The following is a 17,760-nucleotide window of genomic DNA, read 5'->3' on the forward strand; positions in this document are numbered from 1 at the left end:
TCTCAGCAATAAATAATACCGCAAGAGCACAGTTTCACCTAACTCCCTCCGAAGACCAGAATCTCTGGTGAGGTCTGCATCTCCCAGATCCTCCCTGCAGCATCACAGCCTAAGCCCACCTTTCCAGAGATGTGTTAACACTGCTTGGCAGCTACTAAGCTAGTGCAGGGACCGTCTTAAAACTCTGGGGATGGGAAGACCAGGAGAAGTGAGCCCTATCAATTCCCTCACATGGCAGTCCTCCTTCCAGTAAATTCACCTTAGGGCCCCACTCTCTTCACCCTCTTTGGGCTTGTTCTCCTTTCCCCTACCCCACACTCAAGTAGCCAAGCTGCCTTTAACCCTAATAGTTCAGGACTGAAATATACAGGTGCCAGATCTCATTATTGGATCTGGCACATAAAAGTGCCAGATCTGACCAACCAGTAAGCCAAGGATTGGAGATCACTTCTCTGGCTCTCACACCTTAATGGAATCCCTGTCCTTAGAAGGGGCAGATATCCCACATTTAAATTTTGCTTTTTACTAAACCCGACATGTAGTTAGAAGGGCTGAAGCCTGAGCAGTCACAGAGTAAGATGGCCTCTTGGGTTACAGATGGCCTCTTGGGGTTTGGCATAGACAGTGTATTGTCAAGTGAGATACCACCGGGGACAACTTGGAGTTACTGCTTTATGTATGTTTATTGAAACTCTTGTCTATAATTCTACACTCAATTATAATGAGGCCAACATTTATGATGTAGACTCTTGCTACAAGGTCATTTTGAGATTGAATGCTAAAATAGTTGTTTGTACATGGCTTTTGCTCCCTTAGGGTAGGTTACTGGAGATATACTGCCTGAACTGCATTATGATTAGTTTTGAAGGTTTTAAAAAATTATTTTTCAGCCCATCATTAGCTACCTTATTGCCTCATATCATAGTAAGGGTTTTGTGTGTGTGTGTGTGTCGGGGGTCCCTTAGCCCAGCATTGAATACCATGCTTTACATTGGAGGCAGAGTAGAGGGATGGCCAGAATGGTTGATTGGTACCTGATTTGGGGAGGCACCTTTGCTGTAACTAAGCTACACCTTCCTCTTTCTCATAACCTGCTGGTTTCTTAATAAAGTTTTACTTAGATGCTTCTGTATTTTCCTCACAACCTAACCCAGGACTTGAGGTCATAGTCAGGATTCAGGAAATGTCTGTTAAGTGGATGATTCATTGTAGGTTACTGGTTAGGATGTATTTTTCTGCATTGCTTTTTAGCACTATTTGATACTTCAAATGATTAATGATCTCCTAAGAGACTCTCTTTTAATTAAACAATCAGATTTTTTAAAAAAGCAAAGAGGTACATAAGAATTTCTTTAACCAGACATATCTGGAATGATGACCTTATCCATAGAGGCTTGGATGAACATGGTTCTGGACGTCCCAGGGCAGAAATGGTCCTTAGCCTGGGACTTTTGGGCATGTTATATAAGTTACCTGATTGGGCTGGATGAAGGATCCATCAGTACAGTAGGCTCATATCTTTTGAATATGCAACGTACTACCTCACCCAACTGCCAGCATTTACTCTGATTCTACCCAGAATAAAGTTTATCCAAGCCAGCATGGAGCTCCTTCAATTTCAGCCGTGCTCAGAGTTCTGGAGAGGCAAAGGAGAGAAAAGCTGAGAAATGTGACAAAATTAAAGCTCTTCTCCCTTCCTGTTTTCATTTCATTTTCATTATTGAATGAGAGAGTGGCACTGTACTGCTAGAGTGGAAGCCCTTCCCCCTTTGATCAGTAGCTTTAAATTCCCTAAGTCCTTCCTTTTAGAGCAATTTGGGAAGAAATCAGTGTCTCTCCCGAGTCTTAGCAGCTGCCAACCTCCCCTACTGTACTACCTCGGGATGTGCCAAGCCAAAATAACAAGCTTTATAATAATCTACCAAATAAAATAAGGAGATGGGATGAAGAACAGACAGCATTTATGGAGAAGGTAGAGGATCCAGACAATTAATTTAGCTGGGATTAAAATGCAAATCTGTTAACCTTTACTCACTCTAGTCTCCTAGGATTAATTGATATAGGATTGGAGAATTAAAAAGTTAATACCTTGCATTTGTATAATGCCTTTTTATTTCTAAAGTGCTTTCACATATATTATCTCACTTCATCCTCACAACAAATGTGTGAGGCAAGCAAATTCGGACTTCCATCATACACCCCTGCCCCTTACCCTTTAACAGATGAGAAAACACAAGTCCAGTGAGACTAAGTGCCATGTCTTAGGTCACAGAGATAATTAGTGGTGGAACAGACATTTGGAACTTGTGTCACTCAATTGCCAGCTGAGGGAGACCAGAGCACAATACTGAGGGCTGGGGGCTGTGAGACAGGGTCTGTGTAAATCCTCTTCACAGCAGAGTGGGAAGGCTGTCTTAATGCCTTTTTCGTTCTTGAGCCTGTCAAAGGAGCAGAGGTTTCTCAGCTCTCACTCTTTCTGGACAGCAGTTAATGATCTGTAACCAAGCTCACTATAGGAGGTCCTTGTTTAGAGGAACATTTTTGAATATGTACGTAATATAATAATTCAACCAGGGTATACTCATTTTATTGGTTCTGTTTTTATGTTTTCTTGAAGTGAAGCACTCCACAGTTAAGCGGTATTTACTGCCAGTCTGTGGTGTATACAGCCCTATTAGGTGTCCTGGGGAAGGAGAAAGGGCAGAAATATTAGACATGATCCTTCCCACAAGAATTATTAGAGCTTGGTGGTCAAGATAAGCCAAATACAGATGAAAAGCAATCCAAACACAGATGCCAGTTTATGATCATGACACCACACTTTGTACTTTTCTGGGGGGCTGGGGGTGGGTGGGGACTAAGTGTGACAGAGTGGAAAGGAAATTGCAAGGGGAGTCAGGAAATCTGGCTTCATATTAAGGTTCTACCACTAAACTCTCAACATGACCTTATACAGATCATTTAATATCTGTGGGCCTTAAGTTTTCTCATATGAAAAATGGAGGTGGGAGGCCGGGCGCGGTGGCTCACGCTTGTAATCCCAGCACTTTGGGAGGCCGAGGCGGGCGGATCACGAGGTCAGGAGATCGAGACCACGGTGAAACCCCGTCTCTATTAAAAATACAAAAAAAATTAGCCGGGCATGGTGGCGGGCGCCTGTAGTCCCAGCTACTCGGAGAGGCTGAGGCAGGAGAATGGCGTGAACCCGGGAGGCGGAGCTTGCAGTGAGCCGAGATTGCGCCACTGCACTCCAACCTGGGCGACAGAGCGAGACTCCGTCTCAAAAAAAAAAATTAAAAAAAAAAAAAAAAAAAAAAAGAAAAATGGAGGTGGGAATAAAGTTGAGCTTGATTATCTAGCTCTAAAGTCTGTTTTAGCACAAAATATCAGCAATCCTGTGAGCGAATCATGGACAGCTTTTTGTAAGGGGACAGATCTTGAAATGGGTCTTGAATGATGCAATTAACATAGATCAGCAAAGGGGAAGTGGAAAGGCATTGCAGACAAGGAGAGAAGCAAAGATAGAAACGTGGAGGTGAGAATGAGCCAGGCTGGTTGAGATAGAGGGACCATACCAATGACTGATGAGAGATGAGATTAGAGTAAAGCAAGTGGTAGGGAGAAAGGGGGATTTAAAAGGTTTTCAACATCAGATTGAAGAGTTGGAAGATTTGGTTTTAAAGGTAATGGGAGCAATGCAGGCTGTTTGAATATAGGTGTGCATGGTAAAACTAACCAGTGAGAAAAAATTGTCCTTGACTGTGTATTTGGTTCTGGAAGCATCTACAAATCTACTTTGTTTCCCTAGAGCTGATATCCAGTTAATTTGAGGTAATTTGTAAAATTATGATTCTTTCTTTATTTTTGCTGCAACCTCTAGTTTTGGATCTGCATTGCCAAGGCTGCTGGCCCAACTGGCTTAACCACCTGCCTATACATTTGGATTTAGTCCATAATGGGTCATTTGGCTTCCATGGACTCAACATGCTAATGGGATTTCAAATTTAAAATTCTAACTGATGATGAATGACCAGGGGATGAGAGAAAGGTCTTTGTAGGTAGGCAGGAGTGGGATGGTTGTGGACCCGAAAGCAGATTTGGAGATTGAAAACAGTTTGAAGGAAGATAAGAAAAAAAAAATGAATCTTTGCAGAATCTTTAACTCACTGTGGCTTAGATATGGGGGAAAGCTGATGAGAAACAGCCATCCAGTCTAACCTGCCAAGGATCTAAACTCAGCTTGCATTAATAAGAGAAAACAGATCGCTCTAATGGCACAGAGAAAAAAGTGGTGGAAATTTTGGTGTGGCAGATCACAGGTGTGTGTTCGGGGAGCTGAGGGAGAGAGTATAGAGCTGATAGTGTCCCTTAGGTGATGGTGTTTAGAAAGAGTGAAAAAGATTATTAGAACCCTCCTGGTGTGGTGTCAGTAATGGAGTCAGGCAGACATTTGTAATACTCATTCTCAATATTTGAATATGTGTATGTGTGTGTGCCTTTATCCAAAAAGGAAAAAAGATAATGTTAGTAAGAATTGTCTCTGCACAAAATTACTTTGTTACCTCACCACCCTCTACAAAAGCTTTATGACTGACTTTAGGAGGGAAAGTGATGGATATGGGGGGAGGAACAAATAGAGAAACGAATTTAAGAAAAAGAGATGTTGGTAGGCAGAACTGCTGTGATGAAAAAGGTTGGGGAAGAAGGTGGCTTTCTTTTCCTCCAAAGAACTGCCAGCAGCCTTTCTGGCTGCCCCTTTTTCTCTTTCTTGTAGTTCTCCCTTACTGAGAGTTAGCTCAAAATGCAGAATTAATCAGTTCTGTCATAAGGAGGAATCTCAGGGGAGAGGCTTTACACAATTGAAATGACTTACAAGGACAAGGCGTCACATAACTCAGTTGTCTTAGATGGAGATTAAAGCATTCAACAGTCATTTCCAGGACCTCCCTTCTATCATTCACCTTTTGGTTTTAAGTCCCCATGCTCTAGTTATGACCTTTAGGCACGGCCATTTCTGGAAGGGCCTATTCCCTTTAACAACACTTCATATGACATATGACAGAACTAGGCTCAGTTTCCCCCTTTCTCTTTCTCAGCTTCACTCGTCTCTGCAATAACAAGGCCCTTTCCCACCTGGGCCTCAGAACCTTAACGTGGCCCTGGGGCAAAACTGCAGCTGCCTGACCCCCAGGGTTTCTAGGGATTGCATTATTCAATCATCAATTCCACAAATAATTATTGAACATCTACTACATGCTTGGCACTCATTTGAATGCTGAGGATTCACCAAAAAACAAGACAGACGTCACCTGTGCTCAAATAGCATTTATTGGCTAAGGGCTGGGGAAATACAGGCATTAAACAGACATACATACATGAAGACGTTGTTTCAGAAAATAAGTGCAATAAAGAAAACAAAACATGATGATGTGATAGAAAGTGCCTGGAGGGCTACTTTGGTCAGTCAATTTATTTACTCATTTGCTTAATCCTATAGCACATCCAAAATAGTTTGGAATTACTTCACCAATGCTACTGCCAGCAACAAACCTACTAAATAAACTTCAAGATTTTTTTTCCACCAACTTTTGATTTGAAAAATTTTCAATCCTACAGAAAAGTTGCAAGAATAATACAGTGATCACTTACATATTCTTTACCAATTGCTAACACTTTATCACATTTACTTAATATCTATAACTCCATCTATTTATCTGCATATCTATCTATTTTTGGCTGAGCCACTTGAACGTTTGTTGCAGACATCATGACATGTCACCATAAGTATTTCAGCATGTATCTCATAAACAGCAAGGACATTCTCCTTCATACACAATACAATGATCACACTTATGAAATTTAACAATGATACATTAATATTATCTAGAATACAATGCATATTTGAATTTCTCAAATTGTCCAAATAATGCTCTGTATAGCTTTTTTTTTTTTTTGTAAATATAGGGTCAAATCATAGATTGCATTTAGTTCTGTCTCTTTAGTCTCCTTTAATCTAGATTAGTCCCAGCTTTCATTTGTCTTTCATGACATTGACACTTTTGAAGAGTACAGACCAGTTGTCTTTAGACTGGATTTCAGTTTCAATTTGGGTTTGCCTGATTGTTTGAGATTGGATTGTCATGAAAGGCTTCTCTGAAGAGGCAACTTTCAGTTGAGTCTTGTTAACAGAAGGAGGCAGCTGTGAAAATATCTGGGGAAAGGGATTCCAGGCAGAGGGAATGGCAAGTACAGACTCCTGGAGATGGAGACAGGCTTGTGTTTGAGGGAGGAAAAGCAGGCCAGAGTGACTGGAGCCTAGAGATCAAGAGGGAGAGTCCCATGGAATGAAATAAGATAGGCGGGATTCAGATGATGATGAAGCATATAAGTCATGGGAAAGAGAAGATTTTGTTCTAATTGCAATGGTAAGCCACTAAGGGTTTTATGTAATTTGGTGACATGATCTGATTTGAATTTGCTTTTAAAAATAGTTTTTACACCGCATGTTCTCACTCATAAGTGGGAGGTGAACAATGAGAACACATGGACACAGGGAGGGTAACAACACACACTGGGACCTGGGGTTAGGTGGGGGGAGGAAGAACAACAGGATAAATAGCTAATGCATGCGGGGCTTAATACCTAGGTGATAGGTTGATCTGTGCAGCAAACTACCATGGCACACGTTTATCTATGTAACAAACCTGCACGTCCTGCACGTGTATCCCAGAACTTAAAATGAATACAATAAAGTTGAAAAGAAAAAAGAAAAAATATAATAAAAAATTAAAAAATAAAAATAGTTTTTATTTTCTAAAGAATTTTGCTTTGTATGCAGTTTAAGGAAACAGATACTTGTCATAGCTGTCAGCCTGCCCCTGTCTCCCATTATCTACTCCCTAGAAGGAACTACTTGAAGTTCCTTTAGCTACATAGCATGGTTGTAAAGCTAATTCATAATTTTTCAGATTAAAGCATTCTATGGAAGAGGAGAGTTTAGCTCATTATCACCATAAGCCCCCGTGCATGCACAAACACAGACTTCCCATTCCACCACTCTACCAGTACAGTTATGTCATAATTTTGACTAGATCAATATTCAGTGTTTACATTATTATGACTCTGGAAATGCTATTCACAGCTGAGTTACATAGCACACTAGGATTACTTTTCCTTTCTTGCACATCTGCTTGTTTTTAATGGAGCTGATAATTGTCTTGTTTATTCTCTTGCTTATTTTTCTACGTACTTAACATTAGCTCATCCACAACCTGTTCCCCGGTTGACTAAATATTCTCCCAATATGTGAAGATGCATTGGCTCTTCTGTCAGTTTCGTCTTCTGTGAGACATCTTTGAATTGCTCCAATATGGCCCAATTGCTCTCTAGATCTGTAGAATGCTCTCATCCTGTGATATCCCTAATAATTTTGAAGATATTTCTTCATTGTTTTCTAGCTTCTAACTTTTGAGAAGCCTGAAGCCATTTGGAATCCTGATCCCTTGTAATTTTTCTTTTCTGGAAGCCACTGGGTTCTTTGTTTTGTCCTTAGGATGCAACATCACATTGATATCCCCTGGTGTGTGTCCATTTTCTTTCACTGTGTTGGGTATTCTGTGGACCCTTTCGATCTTAAAACTGTCTTTCCACTCTGGGAACTTTTGTTGAATTATTTATTTAATTTTGTTCTCTCCAGTTTTTCTGACCTTCTCCTTCCTGGAACTCATGTTATTCTTATGTTGGACTACCTGAATAATGTAATTTGATTACTTTTTTTTATTCTTTCCATATGTTTGTCTGTTTGCTCTACTTCTGCGCTGTTCCCTCAGCTTTATCTTTCATTGCTTCTGCAATACTGCAATGCAATTCTAACACTAACAGAGTTAGCAGAGACTCTACTGGTTAAGGGCAAAGTCTCCAACAAACTGTTCTCACTTCAGATGCCAGCTACAAGTTCAGGGTTACCTGCACTTCTGACCAACTGGCTACCAACTTGGGTATTCCAATGAGCCCCTCAGGTTTGATGATTCCCTAGAATAACTCACAGAACTCAGAAAAGTACCATGTTTATGATTACAGTTTTATTATAAAAGATGCAAATCAGGACTAGCCAAATGAAGAGACCTACAGGATGAGGTCTGGGAGTGCCCTAATTGTGGAGCTTCCATGTCCTCCCCTTGTGGAATCAGGATATGTCACCCCTGGCACATCAATATGTTTACTAACTAGGAAATTCACCTGAGCCTTGGTGTCCAGGGTTTTCACTGGGGTTTCATTATACAGGCATGACTGATTGAATCATTGACCATGTGATTGAATTCAGTCTCCAATCCCCCTTCTTCCCTCCCCAGAGGTCATCTTCGGCTGATATCATCTGGCACAAAGCCACAACTCTCTAGTCACATGGTTGTTGGTCTTTTCAGCCTCACCAACCCCCATCCTGAAACTATCCAAGAGCCCACCCTAAGCCACCTTATTAGCATAAATTCAGTCATAGGTCCAGAGGCCCATCATGAATAACAAAGACACTCATCACTCAATAAATTTTAAGAGTTTAGAAGCTCTTTCCCAGGAAACTGAGACAAAGATCCTGCAACAAAGACCAGACAAATTTTTCATTCTACAACATTTTCTAATAAGAAGTTCAAAGCAGGATTTAAAAAAAAATTCAACTTTTATTTTAGATTCAGGAGGTACATGTGCAAGTTTGTTACATGGGTATATTGTATGATGCCAAGGCTTGGAGTACAAATGATCCTGTCATCCAGGTAGTGAGCATAGTACCCAATAGTTTTTCAACCCTTGACTCCCTCCCTACCTCCTGCTAAGTAGTCCCCACTACCTATTGTTGCCATCTTTATGTCCATGAGGACCCAGTGTTTAGTTCCAACTTATTTGTGAGAACATGTGGTATTTGGTTTTCTGTTCCTGTGTTAATTTGCTTAGGATAATGGCCTCCAGCTAAAGCAGGAATTTTTCAGAGCAATTTTTTGCCCTCTGAGTATCCTTTTAAATATAATCTTGCTCTTATTTGATAGATACAACATCTTATCTCTTTGAGTACAATAATGATTATTGATTTTCATTTCTGTTTCTTTTAAGTTGTTGGTTTAGGTCTCTATCTTTGATATTGGAGGCATTTCTCAGATAGCTTGTCATCCTTGGCTGTTTGCTCATATTTATGAGTAGGTTCCTAAAAAGCTAATTAAAAGGTCAGAGTATTTAGTGAGACTTGTGTGAGTATATCAGTTTTCTACTGTGGTGTAACAAGTTACCACAAACGTAGTGGCTTAAAACAACACACATTAATAATCTCAGGGTTTCTGTGCATTAGGAGTTCAGGTCTGGGGTAGCTGAGTCCTCTGTCAAGAGTCTCCACAGATTGTAATCAAGGTGTTGGTCAGGATGTAAACTCATCTGGAGTTTTGATTGGGGAAAAATTTGCTTCCAAGCTTAATCAGGCTGTTGGCAGAATTTATTTTCTAATGACCACATGACTGAGGGCCTCAGCTTTTTGCTACCTGTTGGCTGGAGGCTACCCTCAGGTCCTAGAGGCCATCCAGAGCTCCTTAAGGAGATTGGCGGGCCGGGCGCGGTGGCTCACGCTTGTAATCCCAGCACTTTGGGAGGCTGAGGCGGGCGGATCACGAGGTCAGGAGATTGAGACCATGGTGAAACCCCGTCTCTACTAAAAAAATACAAAAAATTAGCCGGGCGCGGTGGCGGGCGCCTGTAGTCCCAGCTACTCGGAGGCTGAGGCAGGAGAATGGCGTGAACCCGGGAGGCGGAGCTTGCAGTGAGCCGAGATTGCGCCACTGCACTCCAGCCCGGGCGACAGAGCGAGACTCTGTCTCAAAAAAAAAAAAAAAAAAAAAAAAAAGGAGATTGGCAGTTACTTGCCATGTAGGCTTCTGCAACGTAGCCTCCCATTTCATCAAGCCCAGAGGAAGAGACATTAGCTTCTGTCTGCTAAAGCAGAGCCTTTTATAATGTAACTTAATTATGAGAGTGACATCCTATTACCTTTGCCATATTCTGTTAGGTTAGAAGCAAGTCACAGTTCCCATCTTCATTCAAGAAGAGAGAAGTATACAAAGGCATGAGTACCAGGAGGTGGTATCCACTGGGGATTACCTTGGGTCTGTCTACCACAATGGGTTTCACTGCAAGGTGATCTGGCTGGGTGATTTCATTGGACAACCCTTTATATCGACATCTTTAGTTTTTTCTTTCTTTTACTTTATTATTTTTTTTTTCTGAGGTTGTTCACATTTCCAAAGAAGGATATTCCAGCCTGGAGGTTGTAAGCCTGACTGTCAGCATTCTAAGAACTAAGTGGGGCCAGGCACGGTGGCTCAGGCCTGTAATCCTAGCACTTTGGGAGGCCGAAGCAGGCAGATCATGGGGTCAGGAGTTCAAGACCACCCTGGCCAACATAGTGAAACCCCGTCTCTACTAAATATAAAAAAGAAAAAAAATTAGCTGGGCATAGTGGTGTGCACCTGTAATCCCAGCTACTTGAGAGGGTTGAGGGAGGAGAATTGCGTGAACCCAGGAGGTGGAGGTTTCAATGAGCCGAGACGGTGCCATTGCACTCCAGCCCAGGTAACAGTGCAAGACAACATCTCAAAAATAAACAAATAAATAAAAATAAAAAGTACTAAATGGGATAAGAGGCTAAGAGTCTCAACAATCAATATGTAAACTTCTGAATGTCCTTGTTTTCCATATGGTACTTCTTTCTCAACTGTGCTTCCCCAGTCCAGAGACACTCTGTTTTACTCTCTCTAGAGAATAAACCTCACATCTGATGCGAGTTGGGGCAGAGACAATCACACAACCGTGAGCAGTTGTGGAGGAGATCTTAGGATCCAACTGGTTAATAAGAATTTCAACCAATACTCTTGTTTTTAGACTTACTTTCACCTCCACCTCCAGAAGTACTGGTACTGCCAATTTTTGAGCCTTTTGGAGGTTCTTTGTTGTGAATTGTGTTGGTTGTCAATTTTCTCCAATGCCAGTTTTGGATTCAGTTTCTGCAGGTCGGCTGTCAGTTACCCTTGTCTGTCTATTTTCTAGCTTTAAATATTGCATTGTTGTCTTCTCTCCCCAAATTACTGTCATTTTAATGAGGGTTGGCAGCGAAGTGGAGGTAAATACACGAGTTCAAATTGTCATGGTCAATGGGATGTCCTAATTTACGTGTTAAAAAGATTACTGTGACCTTTTTGTGAAGAAGACTATGAGGGAGGGATACCAGTGGAAGTTGGGAGAACAGTTAGGTAGCTAGTTCTAAGAGAAGAAATAGATAGCACTTGGTAGTAGATTGAGAGTGGGGAGAAGAGAGAGAGAGGGAGGTGTCACCAATGACTCCTAAGCTTGTGTAGTAGGATGGATGGTGGATTTCACCCATTTCGTGATTCATTGTTTTCATGTCATTTTCCAGGATTGCTATCAACACACTTGTCTCCCTCACTACTACAATTGATGTCACCACAAAACCAGCTCAGAGCAAATCTAACATTGCCAGGAACACAGTTACCATGATAAGAAAGCCTTAATGTAATGACCACCACCAACAACTATTACTACACCAGCTCCCAGTTATGAAGTGATCACTATAAGCCTGGTTCCATAATAAGCACTTTCCATATATTATTTTATTTGACTTCCCCAATTTCCCTGTGAGGTAGATACCCATCTGTAGTTTATTACCATTGAATTCCCCAAGTGAATTCTTTCTAAATCAATCAAATTCTGGGGAGTATAGTTTCACAACAAATTATGACAGGGGCTCTAGAAGTAGTAGGAGGGCACATCGCATTAGCTGTTGCCATTCCTACTCATTTGCTGTCTCCTCCACACCTGTGGTAGGATGTATCCACTCTTTACTCATACTGCCTGTCCCTCTGGTTAACCACCTCCTCCTATTCTTGCCTCAGAATTTTGCTTCTTCTGAAAATCCTCTCTTATAGTTGTATTATTGCCCAAAGTGGCAAGAATGTCCCCTTTGCCTCAACTGTAGCATGGAACTACAGGCTTATTCTACTCCACAAGCTCTTCATAGGAGAAATGGAGGCTTGGAGTGGAGATGAGAACTTTGCCCAATCTTCAAACTTATGTGGAATTTCAGGAATAAAATGCATAAGGATGGAAATGTCTTGAATTGTTCACATGAACGTAGCCTAGAAGAGGGCAAAAAAGCGGAACAGGAAGAAGTAATTTTAATGCAATTTGAGACTTTCCCCAAGTTTCTTGAGAAATGGAAGAGTTGGGGGGACTGGGAACAGACGGTACAAATTACATTAACTTATTATGAATTACTTGGGGTTGTTACCCCTAGGAGAAATCCTGGAAGGAAGTCTTAGTCAGCTCGGGTTGCCGTAACACAATACCATTAGACCGGGGAGCTTAAACAACAGAAATTTATTTCTCACAGTTCTGGAGGTTGGAAGTCTGAGATCAGGGTGCCCACATGGTTGGGTTCTGGGAAGGGCCCTCTTTCTGACTTGCAGATAGCTGCCTTTTCACTGTGTCCTCACATGGTGGAGAGAGAGAAAGAGAGCAAGTTCTCTGGTGTCTCTTCTGATAAGGACACTAATGCTATTGAATTAAGGCCCCACCCTTATGGATTCATTTAACCTTAATTACCACCTTATAAGCTCTATCTTCAAGTCACATTGGGGGTTAGGGCTTTAACATACAAATATGGGGGGACACAATTCAGTCTATAGCAGAGATTATGCTCTGCTTTGCCAAGTCCTCTTGGGTTCTTCCAACCTAGTGTTAATCAATACAATTGAGAACACAGGACACTGGCAACCAAGTCAATCAGCAAACCTAGGTGAGATTTGCTTAGACCCCTGTATTTCCGTTGTAACATTAGCTCTGGCAGTTCCTGTAGAGCTGACACTCTTTGTCTCTAACTATTTATGTTCTGCTGGATTCTGGTTGGATTTTTACTCCTCTGTAAATTTCTTTCTACTGTGTTATATTAGGCTTCATAAAGACATACTTCTATGATGATAAATGAGATGGCTAGATTGACTGACTATGTACTAAAATATCATTGACTTTCCTTCCTTGAAAAATGTTCTTTCCTTCCTTGAAAAATGTTCTTTCCTTCCTTGAAAAAATGACTAGTGAAGGGGGTGATGGTAATTCAGAGGATAGAGTTTGTAAAAGATATTTGACTTCTTTGGAGACAAGAGTGATGAGAGAAGATTTTGTAGTCTTGATGACATCACATGTGTGCTCTTTCTCCTCCATGGAAACCAAAATGTGTGAGTGAGACTGATGAGTCAGCTAATTCTCACTCCCCTCCTCCACTCCCACCTCCACCACTAGCCTAAGGACTAGTGTTTTTCTTCTTCAAGGCCAAGAGTGAACATACTAAAGAATAGAAAGGGATATCACAGTGCCAAAAGTAACTAAGTAACTTAGTTTCTCAGTTATTATAGTCCTGATTCCTGCTAGAGAGCCTTCTGTTACTACTCTAGGTACCTTCAGAACAGTGCATTTAGCCATTCACTGTGAACCCAGATGTTTGAGCTTTATTATTATTTTTTCTAAGACATCTTGATATAGCAAGAGGTTTGAGCTTTAAATAGTCCATGGTTCTCAATGCATGAAAGTCTGTTTTTTGGGGGAGATTTTTTTGAGGAAGGGGTTAGTGTCTTTTTATGCAGCCAACCATATTCATTCTTTCAACAAACATTTATTGAGCACTTATTGTGTGCCAAGCACTGTGGTAGATACTGGAGATTTAAAGACATGTAAGATACAATTTCCTGCCTTTGATGCACTTATAGCTCCATATACAGATCTCTCTTCCAGAGATAGTCCCACATGAATCACCTAAATACAGAATAATAAGTGTGATGATTAGACGCCTGGACAAAGTATGGGCTTTTTTTTTTTTTTTTGCTCTGGGGAACCAGGGAAATGTTCACAAAGGGGGTGACATTTGAGCTATGTTTCAAAGATGGAGAAGAAGGAAAAAGTTATTTTCAGGCATTAGGAAAAGCATATGCAAAGACACAGAAATGTAAAGGGGCACAGAATGTTCAAAGGTCTGCAGGAAGTTCATTTTGATTGAGGCACTATCAGGTGATCTTGCTAAAAAGGGAAGTTAGAGTGATTATGAAGAATCTCCTTATGCCATGCTAAAGTACTTGGATTTAGCATTGAACATTTTTAGGCAGAGACATGGCATACTATTATTGGCAATTTATAAAGTTCACTCCAACAACTACATGGAGGACAGTTTGAAAGGAGGCAAGAATGGATGCACAGAGACAGATTAAAAAGCTGTTGCAAAAATCCTAGTGTGAGGATGATAAGGGTCTGAACAAAGGCAGTGACAGTGGAAACAATAAGGACAGAATATGGTTAAGGGGTAATTCCAAAGAAGATATAATAGGACTTTGTAGCCAATTGAACGTAGTTATTGGAGAGAGAAAAATGTTTTGTGTGACTCCCAGGTTTCTAATTTGGGCAACTTGATAGATGACAGTGACATTAATAGAGATCAGTTGGAGACATCCAGGAGACAGTTGCATATATGGGTCTGGAGTAGGGGAGAGATACGAAAGTCAGAGACAAAAATTTCCGTATCATCAATGGAGTAGTTGAAGCCATGGGAATGGAGAAGCTTTCCCTGGGCAAGTTTCCAGAATGATATGAAAAGGGCCTTATGAAGAGGGTGTCTGAAAATAGTAACCTTTAAAGGGTAGGCACAGGAAGAGAATTTTATGAAAGAGGAGAATGAATAATCAGAGAGATAGGAGGAAAACCTGAAGAGAAGGAAGATACGGTCCACAGTGTCAGATACAGCATAGAGGTCAAGAAAGATGATGGCAGGAGCAGACCCCACTTGATTTAGCACTCAGGGGTGTTAGTGACCTTAAAGAGGGCATATTCAGTAGAATGGTGCCAGGAGAGCCCAGCCCAAGTAGGCTGAGACACAAATGGGAGGGAAGGAATTGGAGACTGAGAGTACAGACTACTTTCTTCCTTTTTTTTTTTTTACTTTGACATATGGATTTATAAACATTCTAATAACAATGCACCTCGTCCCGAGGGTCTCTTGTACACTGAAGTATACAGCCAGGATGATCAGCAACAGATACTTTTTAGTTGTGTCTAATATTAGTGTTTATTTTTGTATATTGTGCTGTGGTTTATATACAATATATATGAATAAGTACACATGTATGAGGGTATCTTTTGGTTCTGATAGGGTGATGAATCAATCACAGTTTTGGAGATCCCTTCTGGAGAGTAAGGTCTGCAGACCTACTGACCCCTTTGGTTCTGGAAAAGCTCCTATCTGCCTCAAAGCAGCCTCATCCCCAGTGCAGGGGGAATGTTATCATGCAGGGAATGCAACTCTCCTGGAAGCATTTGAATTTACCCAAGCTGGGAACATTCCTCTCTCCATACGCCTTTACTGGGCATAAAGATTTGTCTGCAAATGGATCTGGTAAGCACTCCTGAGTCCGTCAGGGTTCCTCAAGGCAGTCACAAAGACTAAATTCTGAAATCCACAGAGGTGCCATCTTGCCATCTCAGGCAGTGATGGTCAACACTTTTTTCTCTCTAACACACCTGAGGAGGCCTGACTCTCACTATCGGTAACAGTAATTTCTTGACAGTGAGCCAGGAGGTGAGATAATAAAGATGGACCACTTTTGTTAAACAGCCAGACACTGTCCTCAGCATTTTACATCAATTAAGTAAATTACTATGTCCTCAAGATACAGGTGTGGAAACTGGTTAAGAAGTGTGGTGGTGAAGGAAGAGAGAAAGTAAAAGAAACACATATGGAGAAGGCAGGTGTGGTTTGCCACTCAACTGAATTCTCATCTGGACTCTGTCCTCTTTTCTGAAGAAGATGTAGACTGTGTACCTGGCCTTGTGTTGGAGCAACTAGGAATGGGTAGGAGATGAAAATGGCAACATTCCTAACTTTAAGGTGCTTATGTACTGTTTGGCTAGGTTTGTTGTTTATTTCTTAAGAAAGAAACATGGAACAATAAAGAATAGGTGGTGTTTTTAAAGCTGGGTTGTAAGGCAGCTGCTTGGAACTTGGAGTTCATTTTACTTTGGGAACTTACTAAAGATACATACCTTTTATAGGTGGATCCATAAATCCAATTTGTCCGTGACATAGCTGGAATGCTACACATTTATTAGGAAAATTAATATGAAATAATGTTGTTGTGGTACTAATAATTAAGCAAAATGAACTATCAAGTTGAACAATATATGAGTGCTAAATGATAGCACTTGAAGAAAAGCTGGTTTAATTACAAGTGGTGTAAAAGATGAAGAAATATACATGTGGAGATTCTGAATAGGACTTTTGGCACTTTCAAGGACTTTAGAGGATACTGCAAAGTTTCTTTATCATGGTTAATTTTATTTTAAAGCATATGACTCTTCATTCTTTAATTTGATTGAATCAGCACTGCTCTTATACTTGTCAACCATAATTACAGCTTTTGGTTGAATCATGAATGGAACAAAGAAGAAAACATTAAGGCCACCATAGGTTCATGGCTACCTAGGAGTGGTCACCTTTTCATCTCTTAAACACTTGCCGCTTAATTTCTGTCCATCTTGTTTTCCCAGTATGAGTTAGGATAAGCAATTATAGCTGTCATAATAAACAATCTCAAAATCTGTGACTTAACACAATGAGGATACATTGCTTGCTCATATGACTGTCCAATGTGGTCAGAGAGGAGAGAGATTTTCTGGTCCTCATAGTCATTCTGAAATCAAGTTTCTCCCATCTTGTAATTTGGCCATCTTCCACATATGGCCTCTATGGTCACTATAGAAGTGAAAGAAAGGGAGCAGGGGGATTTGTTGTAGATTTTAGTGCCCAGACCTAGAAGTAGAATGTGTCACTTTTATTCACATTCCTTTGGCCAGAACTAGTCATACTGTCCACCTGTGACTTCTTGTGTGCCCAGGAGAAAAATAGTGGTTTGCTGAACATACAGCAATGTCTCTGCTACAATGCCCATCAATACAAAATGGCTAAATAAACTATGTATGTCTTTTCTTTTTTTTTATTATACTTTAAGTTCTAGGGTACATGTGCACAATGTGCAGGTTTGTTACATACGTATACATGTGCCATGTTGGTGTGCTGCACCCATTAACTCGTGATTTACATTAGGTATATCTCCTAATGCTATCCCTCCCCACTACCGCCACCCAACAACAGGTCCTGGTGTGTGATGTTCCCCTTCCTGTGTCCAAGTGTTCTCATTGTTCAATTCCCACCTAAGAGTGAGAACATGCAGTGTTTGGTTTTTTGTCCCTGCAATAGTTTGCTGAGAATGATGGTTTCCAGCTTCATCCATGTCCCTACAAAGGACATGAACTCATCATTTTTTATGGCTGCATAGTATTCCATGGTGTATATGTGCCACATTTTCTTAATCCAGTCTATCATTGATGGACATTTGGGTTGGTTCCAAGTCTTTGCTATTGTAAATAGTGTTGCAATAAACATATGTGTGCATGTGTCTTTATAGCAGCATGATTTATAATCCTTTGGGTATATACCCAGTAATGGGATGGCTGGGTCAAATGGTATTTCTAGTTCTAGATCCTTGAGGAATCACCACACTGTCTTCCACAATGGTTGAACCAGTTTCCAGTCCCACCAACAGTGTAAAAGTGTTCCTATTTCTCCACATCCTCTCTAGGACCTGTTTTTTCCTGACTTCTTTTTTTTTTTTT

This window comes from Hylobates moloch, unplaced genomic scaffold (genome assembly GCF_009828535.3).
Source record: "Hylobates moloch isolate HMO894 unplaced genomic scaffold, HMol_V3 SCAFFOLD_7, whole genome shotgun sequence".
Classification (NCBI taxonomy): Eukaryota; Metazoa; Chordata; class Mammalia; order Primates; family Hylobatidae; genus Hylobates; species Hylobates moloch.